Source organism: Mesoplodon mirus (assembly GCF_964341445.2).
Source record: "Mesoplodon mirus genome assembly, chromosome: 3".
Lineage (NCBI taxonomy): Eukaryota > Metazoa > Chordata > Mammalia > Artiodactyla > Ziphiidae > Mesoplodon > Mesoplodon mirus.
Window position 1 is genome coordinate 13,629,425 of NC_138978.1, and position 17,670 is coordinate 13,647,094.

The following is a 17,670-nucleotide window of genomic DNA, read 5'->3' on the forward strand; positions in this document are numbered from 1 at the left end:
GGCTTGCCCCTGATGGAAACTCAGGGCACCGAGGCCTTCTGGAATTTTCTGTTCAACAGACAGACACAGGGAGGGTCCCAGGAGGCCAGGCAGTGGCTAGATGTACCAAAAGAACTACCATGGGTCAAAGGACAAAACAAGCAAGGTGTCCGTTTATGAGCCACCCCAGGCAAGCACTGTCTTGCTTTTTACTTCTAAGGACCATGGGACCTTGTCCACAGTTCCCATGCCTCCTACCCTGGGACCAGTTCTTTCTTCATGTGATAAAATACCTAAGCCGGACAGTAGCCAATCACAGCGGCCTTTAACCTTTCTTGGGGACATAGCTGGTGGAGGCTCTGAGCCCTCTTCCCAGAAAAATGCACACAGCCTCAGACACAACAAAGTTTCCTTCCCGTTTAAGCAGCTTATACCCGCCCTGGGGCCCATCTCTTGAACAATATTTCCTAAACTCATTCACTTAATCAAAAAAACATTTATTGAGTGCCAGCTACCCGGTACCTGCCAGGCACTGCTGCCAGGTACTGCTCCGGGCACCAAGGATACAGGGATCCTCGCCTCATGGAGTGGACCTTCCAGTTTGTATCTGAGCCCTCAAATGATCAGAATGTCTGGCGAAGCGGCCCGGGAATTCAGTGATTCTGACATGGGGCCAGAATTAGGACCTGTCGTCCCAAAGAGCCCCAGCTCAGACACCCCTTCTGTAAGGAGAGAGGGGAGGAGTGTATTGAAAGCATGTGCTCTAACTGGGAAGCTCATAGCCTGCTGAGGGAGTGTAGAGGGTACCTGCACTTTGGAAAAATGTTTGGCAGGATCTCATAAAGCCGGACGTATGTGTGACCCAGAAATTCTACTCCTAGATATATACCCAAGAGATATGTGCACATGTGCAGACCAAACGGCATACACAACGGCCCCCAATTATCCCTGGTGTTCACACCTCTGTGTCCCCTCCCCTTGAGAGTAGGCAGGACTGTACCTTATTTCTAATCAGTAGATGCTGCAAAGGTGATGGGCATGTCATTTCTGTGATTATGTTACAGAAGATTGTAGCTTCCATCCTGCCTGGAGACTCTCTCTATGGACTCTCACTGGCTTTGATGAAGCAAGCCACCTTATGGAGAGGCCCACATGGCAAGAAACAGTGCAGGATCTCTGGCTAACAGCCAGCAAGGCGGTGAGTCCCTCAGACTAACTAAAAACCCGCAGGGAACAACTGTATCCTGCCAACCACCCCATGAACTGGAAAGAGGATCCTTTCCCAGCTGAGCCTCAGATGAGACCCCAGCCCTGGCCACCTCCCTCATTGCAGCCTGGGAGAGACCCTGAGCAGAGAACCCAGCTAAGCAGTGCCCGGATTCCTGACCCACAGAAACTGTGACATAAGTGTGTGTTTTTTGGATCCGTTAAGTTTGCCATAATTTGTTCTGCAGGAATAGATAACAGAGTGTAATGCAATGCAGCAGTGAGAATGAATGAACCACAGCTACATCAGACAACGTGGTCGAACCTCACATAGTTGAGTGAAAGAAACCAGGCAGCAAATGGCATCTGTAAGATTCCATTTCCATGAAGTTCAAAACCAAGCAGAACTAATCTATGATTGGAAGTCAGACAAGCGGGAGGGGGTAACCAGAATGAGCACAGGGAGTCTTCTCGGAGGGGCGGGGGTGGGTGGTGATGTTCTGCTTCTAGTTCTGGGTTCTGGTTAGGGTGGGTGCATACACTTTGTGAAAATTCTTCAAGTGTACACTTATCAGTTGTGCTCTTTTCGAGATGTATATTATGTTTTGAAAAGAAAACTTTACAAAAAAGAAAATATGCTGGAGTCCAACAGCTAGGGTTCGAATCTTGGACCTATCACTTACAAGATTTGTAACTGGGAAAGTTACTTGACTTTTCTGAGCCCGCTTCTGTGAAATGGGTTGGGCCAAGAATTAAATAAAACAGTGCATGGCATAGCGGCTGGTACCTAACAAGCCTCAATAAATATTAGCTAGTTTGGTTCACCTCATTCATAGTGGTCCATTGTTAATCCCCCCCCAAAAAAGTAGTGAAGGTTGATTTGCCTGGATGCCTGGAAGTCGAATATATGGAGTTGTCTTGCACGTGCCACGCCACAGAGACCAGCTGGATTCTCAGAATCCCTCTAGCAGCGATCAGGGGAGCTCAGCCTGCCTCTGACACCCACACCCAGAAAGGTCCCTGGGCAACAAGCAAGATGATATGCGAGTGTTCAGAGGTCAACTTTGCTCTGGGTTGGGACTGAGATGATGCAAATCAAAGCTCTCCCCAGGATGTCTGTGATCAGGTTGAGATGCTGCTGTCCTCCCACATCATCAAGAAAACAACGAAAACAAGCAAACAGACAGACAGCAACGCGGACATTCACAGAAGGAGTCTGTGGTATCGGGCACAGTTTACTACTTCACACGTATTAACCCATTTGGTCTTTACAGTCAATGCTGTTATTACCTCCATTTTACAGGTGAGAGAAGTGAGGTACAGACAGAATAAAACAAACAAACAAACGAAACCAGGCCGATCAGAGGTGGGATCAGCACCCTTCATCTGCAGTTTTCAAACAGAACATACAGACTGACCTCCCTGGCAAAGCTTTTTTTCTGTTTTTTTGTTTGTTTTTTTTAGAGAGAGTGGTTTTTTGGTTTTGTTTTAATTTTTTTACTTATTTATTTATTTTTGGCAGTGTTGGGTCTTCGTTTCTGTGCGAGGGCTTTATCCAGGTGTGGCAAGCGGGGGTCACTCTTCATCACGGTGCACAGGCCTCTCACTATCGCGGCCTCTCTTGTTGCAGAGCACAAGGTCCAGACACGCAGGCTCAGTAGCTGTGGCTCACGGGCCTAGTTGCTCCGCGGCATGTGGGATCCTCCCAAACAAGGGCTCGAACCCACGTCCCCTGCATTGGCAGGCAGGTTCTCAACCACTGTGCCACCAGGGAAGCCCCCTGGCAGAGCTCTGATTTGCAAGAGATGAACATCCCAACCAGCCTTGTCTCTATCTGAGAAAACACCTGGGTGACTTCTCATTTTCTGACAGGGGAAGGGGCTGAGCACGGCCGCAGAAGGCCTCAGTGACCAGCTGTGATTTTGTGGTTTGAATTTATTTTTGTGAACCTGTGTGTGTGTGTATAAAAACCTGCATTTCCTTAGCCCATAGCGTCAGGTTATGAATGGACTGTGGAGCGTCCAGTGGCCCTTTGCTCTCCCATCTGTCACCTACTCAACAGCTTAGCTACTTCCTGATCCTCGAGCGCTCTCTCTCTCTCTTTTACTCTCCCTATCTCCTTTTCCAGCTCTTTCCCTGGCTCTCTCTTACCCCTTAAAGGCTGGGCAAGCTCCCTACCTCTTCCAGGCGGGAGGCCAGCATTCATTTCTTGTTGGAATGCAGGGGACAACAAGCAGATCTGGGGAGGGGGCACAGTGGATGGGCTCTCCCAGTCAAGGACAGCCCAGGGAAGGTAACTGTGGTCCAATGAGATTTTATGGGGCAGAGGTCCTGCAGGGAAGAAGCCCAGTGGGTGGCAGGAGAGGTCCCTGGCAAGCCTCAGCTACCCCCTCCTGGCCTCAGCTCCCTCCCTCTCTTGCTGCAGGCACTGCCCAAACTTCAGGACAGCCAGAAGCCCAGATTGTTCAGGGATGAGGGAAAGCAGGTGGTGAGCATGGGTGTCTCGTGGCTGTGACACCTGTCACCTGTGGTCCCCGGGGAAAATACCTTCCCATCACAGTCATCTACATTCAAATCCTTTTCTGGCTGTGTCACCTTGGTCACATACCTCCATGTCTCTTGAGCCCTATTTTCCTGTTCAAGTGGGAGTGATGTGATAGAAATAATACCCATCACGACATTTTTGAGCGTTTCTCTGCAGAGCTCCCTGTTCCAGGTGTTTCACACACACCTACTGCCCCAGGTTATGGTGAGGATTAAATGAGATGATCCACAGGAAAGACTGTGACAGTGCCCTGAGGGTGGAAAGCCCAGAGTTAACATTACTCGCTCCAGTATTATGAGGACAGCTGGGAATGACAAAGCTGGGACTTGGACCCAGGCATTTCAGACACCAGCATCCTGATGTTGATGGAGATACAGTACAACCTTGGTAGCCACCCAGAGCTCAATAAGATTCATTGATTACAGGCATCACCAAGGAGCCCATATAAGCTAGAAATCTCTTTTTTTTTTGGCCATGCCTTGTGGCTTGCGGGATCTTAATTTCCCCACCAGGGATTGAACCCGGGTCACGGCAGTGAAAGCACCAAGTCCTAACCAGTGGACCGCCAGGGAATTCCCCAGGTACAGTATTTTGAACACCCCATCATCGCAAAGTACAACTCTCACTCAGCCCAGGGCATGCTATGATAAAGCCATGAGTTATTGGGGTATTTTAGTTTCTGTTTTTGAAATTTAAGTGGATGACATGGAACTGGGTTTTAAGACTTTCACACACCCTTTGAGATGACTGTGGCATCCTGTGGGGAGCGGCAGGATCCAATCAAGATTTGGCAATTTCTGCTCCAGTGAGCCTGAATGTCAGCTTTGTTCTCCGTTTAGTATTTCCTCATCGAGAGATGGACTAATGGCAACAGATGCTCTCCCAAGCCTATCAGGGGGCCAAGGGCGGCACCGGCTTCAGCCTGGCCTGGATGGGCTCCGTAGGGTCTGGCTGGCAATGAGCAGGGTTGGGTTCTGTGCTCATGTTGATGACATTGAAGACAAGCATGGAGATGGGCGTGGGGCTGGGGAGGGCCAAGGCTACAGAAGCCTAGGTCCTGGGGTAAGGACAGTTCAGCTCAGCAGCTCAAGAGTAGGAGGCAAGGCTGTGGGCGGGTGGCAAGGGCTGCCCCTGTTCATTCACTCATTCGTTCATTCAGGCACTGTTCTAGGTACTGGTCATACAGCAGTGAACAAAAGAGAAAAAAAAATCCCTGCCCTCATGGAGATTAAGTTGGGGGGCAGGGGGGAGTTGGGAGTGGGGAGACTGACAACAAATAAGAGAAGGAAACTGAATAAATAGCATGTTAGAGGAGTGGTAAGATGAAGGGAAGAGCAATAGAGTGAGGTGTTTGTTTTGTTATTCATGTTTTTGGGGGGGTGTTTTTTGTTTTGTTTGGTTTTTTTTTGGGTGGCATCATGGGGCTTGCAGGATCAACTAGGGATCGAACGGGCAGTGAAAGCACCGAGTCCTAAACACTGGACCGCCAGGGAATTCCAAGACCCTTTTAAATAGGGTGATATTTGAGTAAAAATCTGAAGGAGCTGAAGGAGATCCCTGGGGGAAGTGCCTGGTAGGGAGAAGAAACAGTAACTGCAAAGGCCCTGAGGCAGAAATGTGCCTGGAGAGTTGAGCCTGACCCTCTCTGTTCCTCTGAAGTTACCACTCAGGGCCCCGGCCTCTGTGGTCACTCCTCATACATTCCTAAGGTCTTTCTGGTCGAATGGAACTAACCCAGGCAGAACCTTCCAGGCTGACTGAGGGCCTGGAAGAGATTTCTAGGGACGTGCTGGGAGGGCTCTGCGATTCAACGGCAGGGTTGAAAAAGTCCTGAGGTTTTGCCAAGCTTTTAACAAATGCACAAGGAATTTGCAAGAATGCAACAAATTCATTCCTGGACCATGCTCCAGAGCTGCCTAATCAGAATCTCTGAGGTCTGTGCCAGGGAATGTGCATTTCTAAGAGCCTCTAGGCATGTGGGAGCATCTTTACCATATATTCCATCCCATATCGATTTCCATGATTTTTCTCTCTTATATCTTCTTCTAATTGACTAGAGTGGAGTCTGCCATCTTTCATCTTTCTCAGATGAATATTTTGAGTTTGTCTTGGGGCACCTTGTCAGTCATTTCCTGCCAGGGAAATGAGGCATTCTGTAGGTAGTCAGCGGGGCTGTTCTGCTCCCAGACAGAAGGGGCTGATCTGAAAAAGGTGACATGGGGTGAGGGGAGATAGTTGGCATTTGCATGTCTTCTCCACACGCTCCATCCCCCCAGCCCCGTGCCCATGGTGGGTGCGGGAGGGTTTCTTAAGGATCTCATCCAGGTCAACACTGGGGCCACCGTCTGACCTTATAGGGACTCAGGTGATGTTTGTAGAAGTAAAGAACACATGAATGAAAGAATAAACGCGAGTTTTGACAGGGAAGGACAGGAACAGGAAGGCTGTGGGCTTGTAAATACCCTTTCCCTAGCACGTGGGAGAATCTTCCATTCTTTCAGAAGTGTTCCTTCCACCCCACCCATCTCCCATCTCCACCCCCACCCCCAGAAGTGATGGTCCCCCCAGCTTACTCTGTTTTCTCCTCCACAACAGAAAGAACTAGAGTTTCGGGTGGGACGGGGGGTACTAACCTCCAAGCTTCTCGTGGCTCAGCTCCATTACCCTCCCACGCCTGACCACCCCCTCCTCAACGCACCGAGCCTAGAGCTAAGGTCAGTAGAAAGGATTCTTGAGTCTGCTCCTTCCCCGCTGTAAGACTTGGAGCTACTTCTGTGAACACGGAGCCTGTTTCTCCATCCTTGAAACGGGGCTGGGGACCTCTAGCGGGCAGGTCGGGGAGGGCTCGCAGCGCTGCAGCGGGCTGTAATTGGCCGGGTGCTGCCAGCGCACCTCCCCCTCACCCTCGGGCGCCGCGCCCGCCACGCCCCTCCCCAGCTCGGCCGTCAGAATGGCGTTGCCGTGGCGACGTTTGCACAAAGGCCGGGCGGGCGCGCGGGCTGCGGGCCGCTGGCTGGAGAGTCCGCGGGAAGGCGGCAGAGCGGAGGTCAGGGCTCTCGGCGGAGGACGAGGCGTGGGCTTCTTTCTCTGGCCAGGTGAGACCGGCGCGCGAGGAGGCGGCGGGCGGAAACCTGGGCCAGAGGAGGCCAGCCCTGCGAGGTCAAGGGCGTTGGGGTAGGCAGGGGACCCGGCGCCAGCCGAGTCCGAACTCTCTGATCCAGGCTCGGGTCGCCAGGAGCACCCCAGAAAAGGTGCCCCAACACCAGCCATTCCTTCCTAAGTGCAGCCCCTACCTCGCCCCCCAAGGGAGGCGGCACGGGAGCTTTAAGCCTCTCCTGGGCACCAGCTCTTGGATGTCCTGTGGGTATAGCTGGGATTAAGAGAGGAACCCCTGTTTCCCCTGATTTATGGACAACACCCACCCAATGGTCAGAGACACACACACACACACACCCGCCCCTTACCTGAACTCCCCTTCTTTAAGGAACTTTGAGGCCACTGTATACCTCAAAAGTAAGTTTGCTCCTATAGCCCAATTCTGAGCCATCCAAAGTGGTCGGGGGAACGCAGATGACTGAAGCCCTTTTGCTCTTTCCTGTGGCTGGTGCTCCATGGCGCTGAGTAAGAAGGAATTCACAGAGCTCCACACATTCAAATTACTTTGACAGTGTTTTCACGCAAGGAAGTGATGCACAGGGCCAAATGAAGGTGGAGAAATATTGTCCAATCCAAAAGCTAAAGAGATAGAATTTAGGTTTTCCAAGGAGTCATCTAAGCTAGATACTGACAGGAAAAATGAAAGGTAGTTACTATCAAAGCTTCCTAGCCAGCTGGCTGTACTGACTTGCTTTGAGGTGTCCTTTGTATTTTCATTCACTCAGCAAGTGTTTCCCAAGCACCTACTATGTGTCAGGTTCTGCCCCCCCGCCGCCCCCTGCCCTGGAGAAGGGGTAATGCACAGAACTGGCAGGAACTGCAAAGGGTCTGACATTTGACCCTGTTTGAAAGTTAGTAAGTTAGCCTGCCCAGCTTATAGTTCCTGGCAGAAGACAAGAGACTCCTGGGCCAGAAACAAAGAACTTGATTACTCACAGCACAGCTGACATAACAGGCAGCAGAGCTGCATATGCACATTGGTTCCTGTTGCCCTGAAAGTCCCTCGGGGTGGTGCAGAGCAGCCAGTGTGGATGCTGTGCGCACAGTGGGTCTGTGTCCCAGGTAAGGAACTCCAAACTCAGGAAACTGCAATCTTTGAAAGGGGCTGCTAGCAAACCTGCCCAACTTTTGCCCCAGAAGGAGCCGTTATCTTTATTAGAAACATTACCTCTATCCTCCCAGGCTGTTTGCCATACAAGCATCCTCGGAAAGTGAGTGCAGGACAAAATCTTTCAATGCCTTTGCTCTGAAGATGTGTACAAACACAAAATACCCATGAAGAATCGCTTCTGAACAAAATGAACACAGTCCTGGTTTTCCAGGAACATATATCTTAGTGAAAGAGAAACTAACAGCAAGCATAACTAAAGAAAGGAACAAGAACATGTCAGAGAATGATAAGTACAAGGAAGGAAACACAGCAGGGGAAAACTAGCAGGAGAATAACATGACTGAGGGTGCCTTTAGCCAGAGTGGTCAGTCAGGTGGTTTCCCCGAGGGGGGACGTCTGAGCAGAGAGAAGACCCCAGCCTTGGGGACGTCTGGGGTGAGAGCTAAAAAACAAATATGCGCATGATCCAAGTTTAAGTTTTCAATTAGTGGCGTTTCCTATGGTTTTCCTGCAGAAGAGACATTTCTTGGAAGTTTCCATTTTAGCTTAATTAGACTTGAATGTGTTGCGTGCTAACATGGTCCTCTGCAATTGAAGATTAATAACTGAAGGCAGCAGAGCATGGTTCTTTGGGAAGAGGAAATGTCTTTTCCCCTGTATACATGACAGCGAACTTAATCAAATGTATTTCTCATTATCTGAAAGCATCAATATTTGTGGGACATCCACAGGCCTCAAAGTTTACAAATATAAACTATCCTGCTTATTTTTATTTCTCTTACCCCCAGGTAGGGTCTCGTCTTCCTTTCAGAGGATAGAATGCTGGTTTCAAGGACTTTCTTTTACTACATGTCCCAAGTGTCAGCAGACAGTGCAATTCCCCCACCCCTACTCTGCCCCACCAGCAGCAATGGAGGTTTGTACACTGGTTACATGCAAAGGATCAGAGTTGTCACACACTTACTATTGTGTGACCTTAACTTCTCTGAGTCTCAGTTTCCTCATTTGTAAAGCGGGACAATACTGACACCTGCCTCGCAGGGTGGTTCTGAGGATGAAAAGAGGCCATGTGTGTAAAAGGATAGCCCAGTGCCTGACACTTAGTAGGGATTCAGTGATGGAATGATGATGGAGATGTTGATGGAAAGCAGAGCCAGACCGGAGACCCTCTACGGTCAGACCTAGATGATTTTTGTTTTTATCCACAGTCTAACAACTTCACACTTCAGTGACCTTTCAGTTGAAAAGAGACTTTGGGGACTTTCCTGGTAGCTCAGCAGTTAAGAATCCGCCTGCCAATGCAGGGGACACGGGTTCGAGCCCTGGTCCAGGAAGATCCCACATGCCTCGGAGCAACTAAGCCAGTGCACCACAACTACTGAGCCTGCACTCTAGAGCCCGCGAGCCACAACTAGGGCCCGTGTGCCGCAACTACTGAGCCCACGTGCTCCAACTACTGAAGCCTGCACATCTCCACAACAGGAGAAGCCACCGCAGTGAGAAGCCTGCGCACCGTGAGGAAGAGTAGCCTCCACTCGCCGCAACTAGAGAAAGCCCACATGCAGCAACGAAGACCCAACACAGCCAAAAAAAAAAGGAAAAGAAAGAAAAGAGACTATCTTTGACATGGCACTGAGATGGATCAGAATTGAAATATCATGTGAATTATCATCAACATTTTGGAACCAGCTGAAGTCACTGAAATTTTTATGTTTGAAAACACATGTATATATGGGCTTCCCTGGTGGCACAGTGGTTGAGAGTCCGCCTGCCAATGCAGGGGACACGGGTCCGTGCCCCGGTCTGGGAGGATCCCACATGCCGTGGAGCGGCTGGGCCCGTGAGCCATGGCCTCTGAGCCTGTGCATCCGGAGCCTGTGCTCCGCAACAGGAGAGGCCAAAACAGTGAGAGGCCCGCGTAACGCAAAAAAAAATAATAATAATAATAAATAAATAAAAATTAAAAAAATAAAAAACATGTATAGGGCTTCCCTGGTGGCGCAGTGGTTGAGAATCTGCCTTCTAATACAGGGGACATGGGTTCGAGCCCTGGTCTGGGAAGATCCCACGTGCCGCGGAGCAACTAGGCCCGCGAGCCACAACTACTGAGCCTGCGCATCTGGAGCCTGTGCTCCACAACATGAGAGGCCGCGATAGTGAGAGGCCCACGCACCGCGATGAAGAGTGGCCCCCGCTTGCCACAACTAGAGAAAGCCCTCGCACAGAAACGAAGACCCAACACAGCCAAAAATAAATAAATAAATTTTAAAAACATGTTTAGGATTTACTTTGAAATGCATTAAAATATAAAATGTATAGATGGGTAGATATGTGATAAAGCAAATAGAGCAAAATGTTGATTGTAGAATCTGGGTGGTAGTTCTATAGAAGTTCACCATCCACTTCTTTCAACTTTTCTGTGTGTTTGACATTTTCCTAATAAAATGCCAGCAAAAGATACGTACAGAGTCTTGACCGTACAGCCAAGCTATAATCTTGATATTTTGTCTTTGGAAATCATTTTTTTTTCAACCTAAATATATGAAGGAATGCGGTGACTTAAAAAGAAAGTATCTTCTAATGCCCATTTCCTTGATGACTGACTCTTCCACACTTTAAGAAGCTCTGTAGAAGTTGGGGTTTCTTGAGTCAAAGTTCAGAAGCCCAAGATTAATAACAGTCGCAATCACAGTAGGACAAATGTGTGTTTAGTGTAGCAATCACCATTCTAGATGCTTCACATTTAATCCTCACAAAACTCTTTGGGATACAGAGTATTATTAGCCCCATTTTACAGATGAGGAAACAGATGCATAGAGAGAGAATAAGTAACTCACCCAGAGTCACAGAGCTAGTAAGTGGTGGGTTAGTAACACTGAGTACTTGATTCTGTCAGATAACTAACCCCAAACTAAGCTTAATGGGAGGTGGAGAGCGGTTATCAGTGGAATTCAGATTTGTTTTTTTTTTTTTTTTTTTGCTATTGCTTGTTTGTGCTCTGAATTACATAAAGGATGTCCTCTTGTGATCAGAAGCAAGCTCATCTATGCCGGATATCACTGTTAAAAGGACAGTCTTAAAAATGTGCGGAATTATCATTGTGATCATTGTTAAATCCAGCTATCCACTCCTACCTCTGCTGACTTCTCCTGTGGACATTATGGTGTATTCCATTCATTCTAAATATGACATTGAATAATTAGAGGACTGTATTTTTCTAACAAAATTGTTTTCTGAAAACCTTTTATAGGGAAAGCAGAGAATATGAAAGCCTATCTAAAGAGTGCAGAAGGCTATTTTGTCCTGAATAAAAGCACTACGATTGGAAGGCATGAAAATTCAGACCTTGTTTTACAGGTAAGACCTCTTCCTAGCCAGTCCCCGACCCTCCCTACCCCTCACACCACCAAAAGTCCTTACTGTTCTGTGGACTCCAGTCTCTTGTAAAGCACAGCCTCTGGCTAACAGTCCCAGCCTTCCTCGGTGTGCCACCAATAACCATTCCCCGCATGTGCTGCGTCTCCCTGGCACATGTGGTAAGAATGAGCACAGTGCAAAGTGCGATGGGCCCTGTGTCCTTTGCTGACTGTGTGTGCAGTGTCCCACCCTGATGGCGTGGTTTGGAAGGTGGGCGTAGAGCTGATGCTTGACCTTCACCTGCTCCGCGTCTGGCAGCCACGGCCACCTGAAGGGCCCAGCTTGAGCAATGGCCTCTCGCCCTTTCCAGAGCTTCTGGAGACTCTGGGCCCGTCAGAGCCGTCCCCCGCCCCCGTACCTCCAAGTAGTAAATCAGGGTAAGCCCTGGGCGTGGCCTCAGCGCTCTCTCACTTCATTTCATTCCATTCTCTGAATTAGCTGTGGCTTGGTCCACAGTCCCAGCTCATTGACAGCCAAGGAAGTTGGAAGAAATTGTAAGTAAGGAATTATACAAACAGTGGCTTTGAGCCTTTTACAATTTTGAAAGGGATTAAAATATTGAAGCAGAAAGAGAAATGCAATGGAATCCCTTTAGGACTGTGAAAGGCAGACCACTCTCAGACTTCACTCAACAGAGTTTTTTAAACTTTATTTTGAAATAATTATAGATGCACAAATAGTAGAGAGAATGGCACGAAGCATGTGTGGAGTCCTGTGCCATTTTACCACGTGTGGATTTGGGTGTGGCCATCAGGATATAGGAGTATTCCATCATCAGGGATGTCCCTTGTGATGCTCCTTTTATAGTCACAATTCCTCCTCCCACCATCGTCCCCACGCTCCGAAAACCACTAATCTATTCTCCGTCTCTATAATTTTCATCATTTATGTATGACCTTTGCGATTGATTTTTTTTTTTTTTTTTTAGTCAGTGTAATGCCCTTGACATCCATTTAGGTTATTAGCTTGTTCTTTTATTGCTGAGTAATAGTCCACGGTATGGACGTATCACCTATGTTTAACCATTCACTTTTTGAAGGACATTTTGTTTCCATTTGGGGCTATTACAAATAAATGTACTATAAACATTTGTGTACAGGTTTTTGTGTGAACATAAGTTTTTATTTCTCTGTGATAAATGCTCAGGAGTATGATTGCATGGATTAACATATGTGTTTATATATATTCGCTTTGTAAAGAAACTGCCAGACTTATCCAGCATGGCTGTACCATTTTTCGTTTCCACCAGCAATGTATGAGACGCATCCTCACCAGCAATTAGCATAAACACTGTTTTTCATTTTATCTGTTTTAGTAAGTGTGTAGTGGTATCTCATCATAGTCTTAACTTGCATTTCCCAAATCGATAGTGATGTTAAATATCTTTTCATGTACGTGTTTGCCTTCTGCATATCCTCTTCAGTGAAATATCTCTTCATATCTTTTAAGTGTCTCTAATCGAATTGTTAATTTTTTTACCATTGAGTTTTGAGAATTCTTTATGTATTTTACATATGAGTCCCTTGTCAGATAGATGGTTTGCAAATATTTTCTCCCATCCGTAGCTTGTCTTTTCATTCTCTTAGCAGAGTATTTCACAGAGCAAAAGCTTCAACTTTTGATGAAGTCCAGGTAGTTATTTTTTCTTTTATAGATCATGCTTTTAGTGTCATGTCTAAGAACATGCCACAAGGTCCCTGACCCTGAGGATTTTCTCTTATGCTTTCTTCTAAGTGTTTTATAGTTTTATGTTTAAATCTATGAACCATTTTGGGTTCACTGTCGTTTATGATGTGAGATTTAGGTCAAAGTTCATTTTTCTTGCATGTGGATATTTAGTTGTTCCAGAACCATTTGTTGAAAAGACTATCTTTTCTCCATTGAATTGCTTTTGCAAGTTTGTCAAAAATAATCTGGCCATACTTTCTATGGGGGCTACTTCTTAGTTCCCTATTATGTTTCATGGATCTATTTGTCATAATGGATCTACCATTATGACATAGCCTTGATTACTGTCGCTATGTAAGTCTTAAATCAGGTAGAGTGATTCCTCCCACTTTTCTTTAAAAAAAATTTTTAACCTATTCTAGTTCCTTTGCCTTTCCATTTACACTTTAGTGTAAGCCTGTCTGTATATACAAAATATCATGCTGTAATTTTGATTGGAATTGTGTTTAATCCTATATATCAATGTGAGAATAATTGATATACTCCTACATTGTCTTCCAATTCATGAACATGGTATATTTCTCCATTTATTCAGTGTCTCTCATGAGTGTTTTGTAGTTTTCAGCATACGAGTCCTGAACATGTTTTGTTAGATTTACACTTAAGTATATCTCTCTTTTTTTTTTTTGAGTGATTGTAAATGGTATTATATTTTTAATTTTGGTGTCCACATGTTCATTGACAGTATATAGAAATACAGTTGATTTTTGTATGCTTCTTGGTATCTTGCAACCTTAAGTGCACTTTCTTATATGAGGGCATTTGTAGATTTCTTGGGATTTTATACATAAACCATCATGTCATCTGCAAATAAGAACAATTTTATTTCTCCTTTCAGAAAAGGAGATCTGAATGCCTTGAATCTTCTTTTCCTTGCTTTATTTCCCTGGTTAAGACTTCCAGGACTCTGATAAACAAGAGCAGTGTATAAATCCTTATATTAGCTTGTTCCTGACCTTACGGGAAAGCAGTCAGTCTTTCAGGTTAAGTATGAGGTTAGCTGTAGGGTATTTATACATGTTCTTACGAAGTGAGAAATTTCCCCCTTTATTCCTAGTTTTCTGAGAATGTTTATTGTAAACGCAACAGATTTAAAGATAACTCCATAAACCTCCCCATGAGATTCTCCTCCATGATATGGTCTCCCTTCAAGGACACAGAACATCTGTGCAGTGTGCAAAGTGGGAGGAAAAAGAAGAAGAAGAAGAACTGCAGTTTCTTCTTTATCCTAAGAAGGCATAGATTTGGGGTAGTTTTATTTCCTGTCTGACTAAAGTAGAGACAGAGATCTCTGTTTTGAACCTGACTATGATATTAGAAAACTGTAGTAATTTTTAAAAGCACAGGCTTTGGAGATAGACAGAGCTGGGTTTGAATCTCATTAGGCTACTTTGTGGCTGAGTGACTTCAACCAAATTACTTAATCACTCTGAGCTCCTTTTCCCTGTCTGTAAACCTCTTACCTCACAGGGTTATTCTGAGGATTAAGTGAGAAATGCATATAAAGAGCCTGGCATGTGGTGCTCAGTGAATGACCCAATGATCATTATTATGGTCTCATAAAACAGAGACTGAGAAGAATCCTCAGAGGTGCACAGGGTTGAGATGAGGATCCACTGACATTAATAAGCCATTTGGAAAAGGGAACTAATGAGGACAGTTATTAACGAGACAGAAATTGAGTTGCTTTCATTGTATAGAAATAATTGACTGCTTACTGCTCCTCGGACTTAGCTTAAGAAATACGTCACTAGGCTTCCCTGGTGGCGAAGTGGTTGAGAGTCCGCCTGCCGATGCAAGGGACACGGGTTCGTGCCCGGTCCGGGAATATCCCACATGCCGCGGAGCGGCTGGGCCTGTGAGCCATGGCCGCTGAGCCAGGGTGTCCGGAGCCTGAGATCCGCAACGGGAGAGTCCACAACAGTGAAAGGCCCGTGTACCGCCAAAAAAAAAAAAAAAAATTCAGGGATTTATATTACTAAAAAGTCATCCTTGCAATTACCCAGAGGTTACATCTAGCAAATAAAAAAGATTGTTCTATTTGCCTGGATCAATCCTAAAGAATAGGCAGTCATGCTTCTAAAGATGCATCAGCAAGGCTGACATGTTGTTTTGACTATTGGTATCGTAGTATTTCGACATCATTTACTCTTTCCGATAATGGAAGGTAGTTACATGCTTCTTGTTTTTAAAAATTGGGAGAAAGGAAAATATGAGGAAGAAAATAAAAGTCACTTGTAATCATTTGGCTCAGGAAAAAATCAATATTGATATTTGCAGGGTTTTACCCTCCAGACTTTTTTCTATATCCTGTAAGGAGTTTGGTTCCCTAAGGCAATAGGAAGCCTGTTTATAGCCAGGCTAGTAAGAACTGTTTATAGTCAACAGTGATAACTGTTGTTATCACTCATTCATTGCACAGTATTTACCCAGAGCCTCAGCACCAAGCCAAGTCTAGGGGTACAGTGATGGCAGAACTGGACATGGTCCCTGCCATCAGGAAGCTGCCAGGAGAGAGAGAAATAAGTCAAATGATCCCACAAAGGTGTGACTAATTCCATTCCAACATTGAGGCTGTAAAGGAAAGGAATATGGAAGACAAGTAGGACTCAACTAGACAAAAGGAGAAAGGAATGGCATGTGCAAGGGCCCTGGGGTGGAAGAGCATATTGTGAATCCAAGGGACTGAGAGAAAACCAGGGCATCCAGAAGTCAGAGTGGGAAGGAGGAGGGCTAAGGGACAAGTCAGCCTCCTTCATGTCACCATAAGTGTTTTGATCTTTATCTGAAAAGCAGTGGGAAGAAGGCTTGAAGGATTGTAAACAAGGGGGAGACCTGCCAGTGAACATCCCAGCTGCTGTGTGCAGATGAGCCATCAGGAGCTCTATTCACAATCTCCCCTCTCCCATTTTACACGGCTCAAAAGCCTCAGCCTTGCTCATTTCACAGCTAAACCTTGCAAGTTATAATTTATATGATTTGATGTGCCTTGTAAACTGTATTTTTTAGAGTTGAATATGGCTGTTATTTAAACTCTGCTGAGAAAGGGACTCAGTTCTTCCAGAATGAAGAAACACCAAAGCCAGTGGTTTTTGGATTTTCCGCATGTTTAAGAGTGGTTGTTCAACATGAACTCCTAGGCATTCTGACCCAGTGGGTTTGGGGTAAGGCCCAGGAATCTTCACATTTATATGCTCCCCAGGTTCAGGTCGGGGGAATTGAGTCCCCTGGAGTTGGCTCCAGGACCACACTTTGAGAACCCCACCATCAGTGCTCCCTCCCTCTCCCTTCTTGATCAGCAGAGCTCCTGCTTGTGTGTGTGTATGTGTGTGTGTGTGTGTGTATTCTTTCAATAAACTTTGTTTTGAGGAAAAGAGAAGCGAAGGGTAAACAATGAAGGGCTGACTGACCCTACCCCCTCCCCAGGGACTCCCCCAGTCCCACCCTGGGGAAGTCCCAGGATCCCTAGAAGACTGAGCTCTAGGACAGCCCAAGTCAGCGCAGGGCTGCAGCTACGAGGGTGGAGATGGAAGAGAAAAAGAAAGAACCGACATGACAGGGGGATGAAATGCTGGTGTCCACCCCTCACCCTCGGTGGTCAGTGTCCTGCCAGTCATCTCCTTTCTCATGGGTGGAGCCATCTCTCCAGCCTGTGTCAGCCCTTCTCGCGTGGGATCTGAGGGTCGTGAAGCCAGACTGATCTCATACACACACCCCAGATCCCATCCAGCCGGATGACTCTCGTCCCTTTTCCTGGCCCCTGCCAGTTCTGGGCTGCCTCTCAGGAAAGAACCAGAGCCTACACCATAGTCTTGTTTATTATTATTAAACAAGGCTGCTGGGATTCTCCTATTATTTGCATCATTTCACGGACGTGCAGGTATGTCTGCTCTGTCAAAGGACACATACAGCTGTAACTCTGATGGGCATGGCCAAATTGTCCACCAGAGGTTTCCGGATGTGGTGTCCTGCCAACAGTGGACGCCCGTCTCCCACTCCCTCCCCAGCCTAGGGTGCTGACCCCCCATTGGATCTTCACTGATCTACGGGGTGAAGTATGGTACCTGTGTCATTTTACTTCACATTTCTCTTATTCTAAGCGAACACCTGCATTTTGAGACATAAGGTAACAGGTGGACTCTCTGTGGGGAAATCCACGGAATGAAACAGGCCTGGGAGGGTGCACTTGCTGGCTCCCCATCTGCATCGCGCTTGTCCTCCTGCCTGGGTCATGCTCCCATCCTCCCCCCTCCCCCCCACCTCACCCCTGGCTTCTCCCCAAGTGCTCCTTGCTCTGGGGGTTCACCTGTTTGGTCTCACCAGTCCTCAGGGAATGTTTTGTCCCCTGTTTGGGAACTGGCGGCTGATTTCATTGGTCAGTACCCACCACAGCAATTGATGGGACTAGTTTCTCACCAGCAGATGGAGGGCTTCCAAGAGGAAAAAGTTCAGAGGAAAGGGCTAGATCGTGATCTCATTTTTCTCATTTTTTTTTATTGTGGTAAGATATGCATAACATAAAATTTAC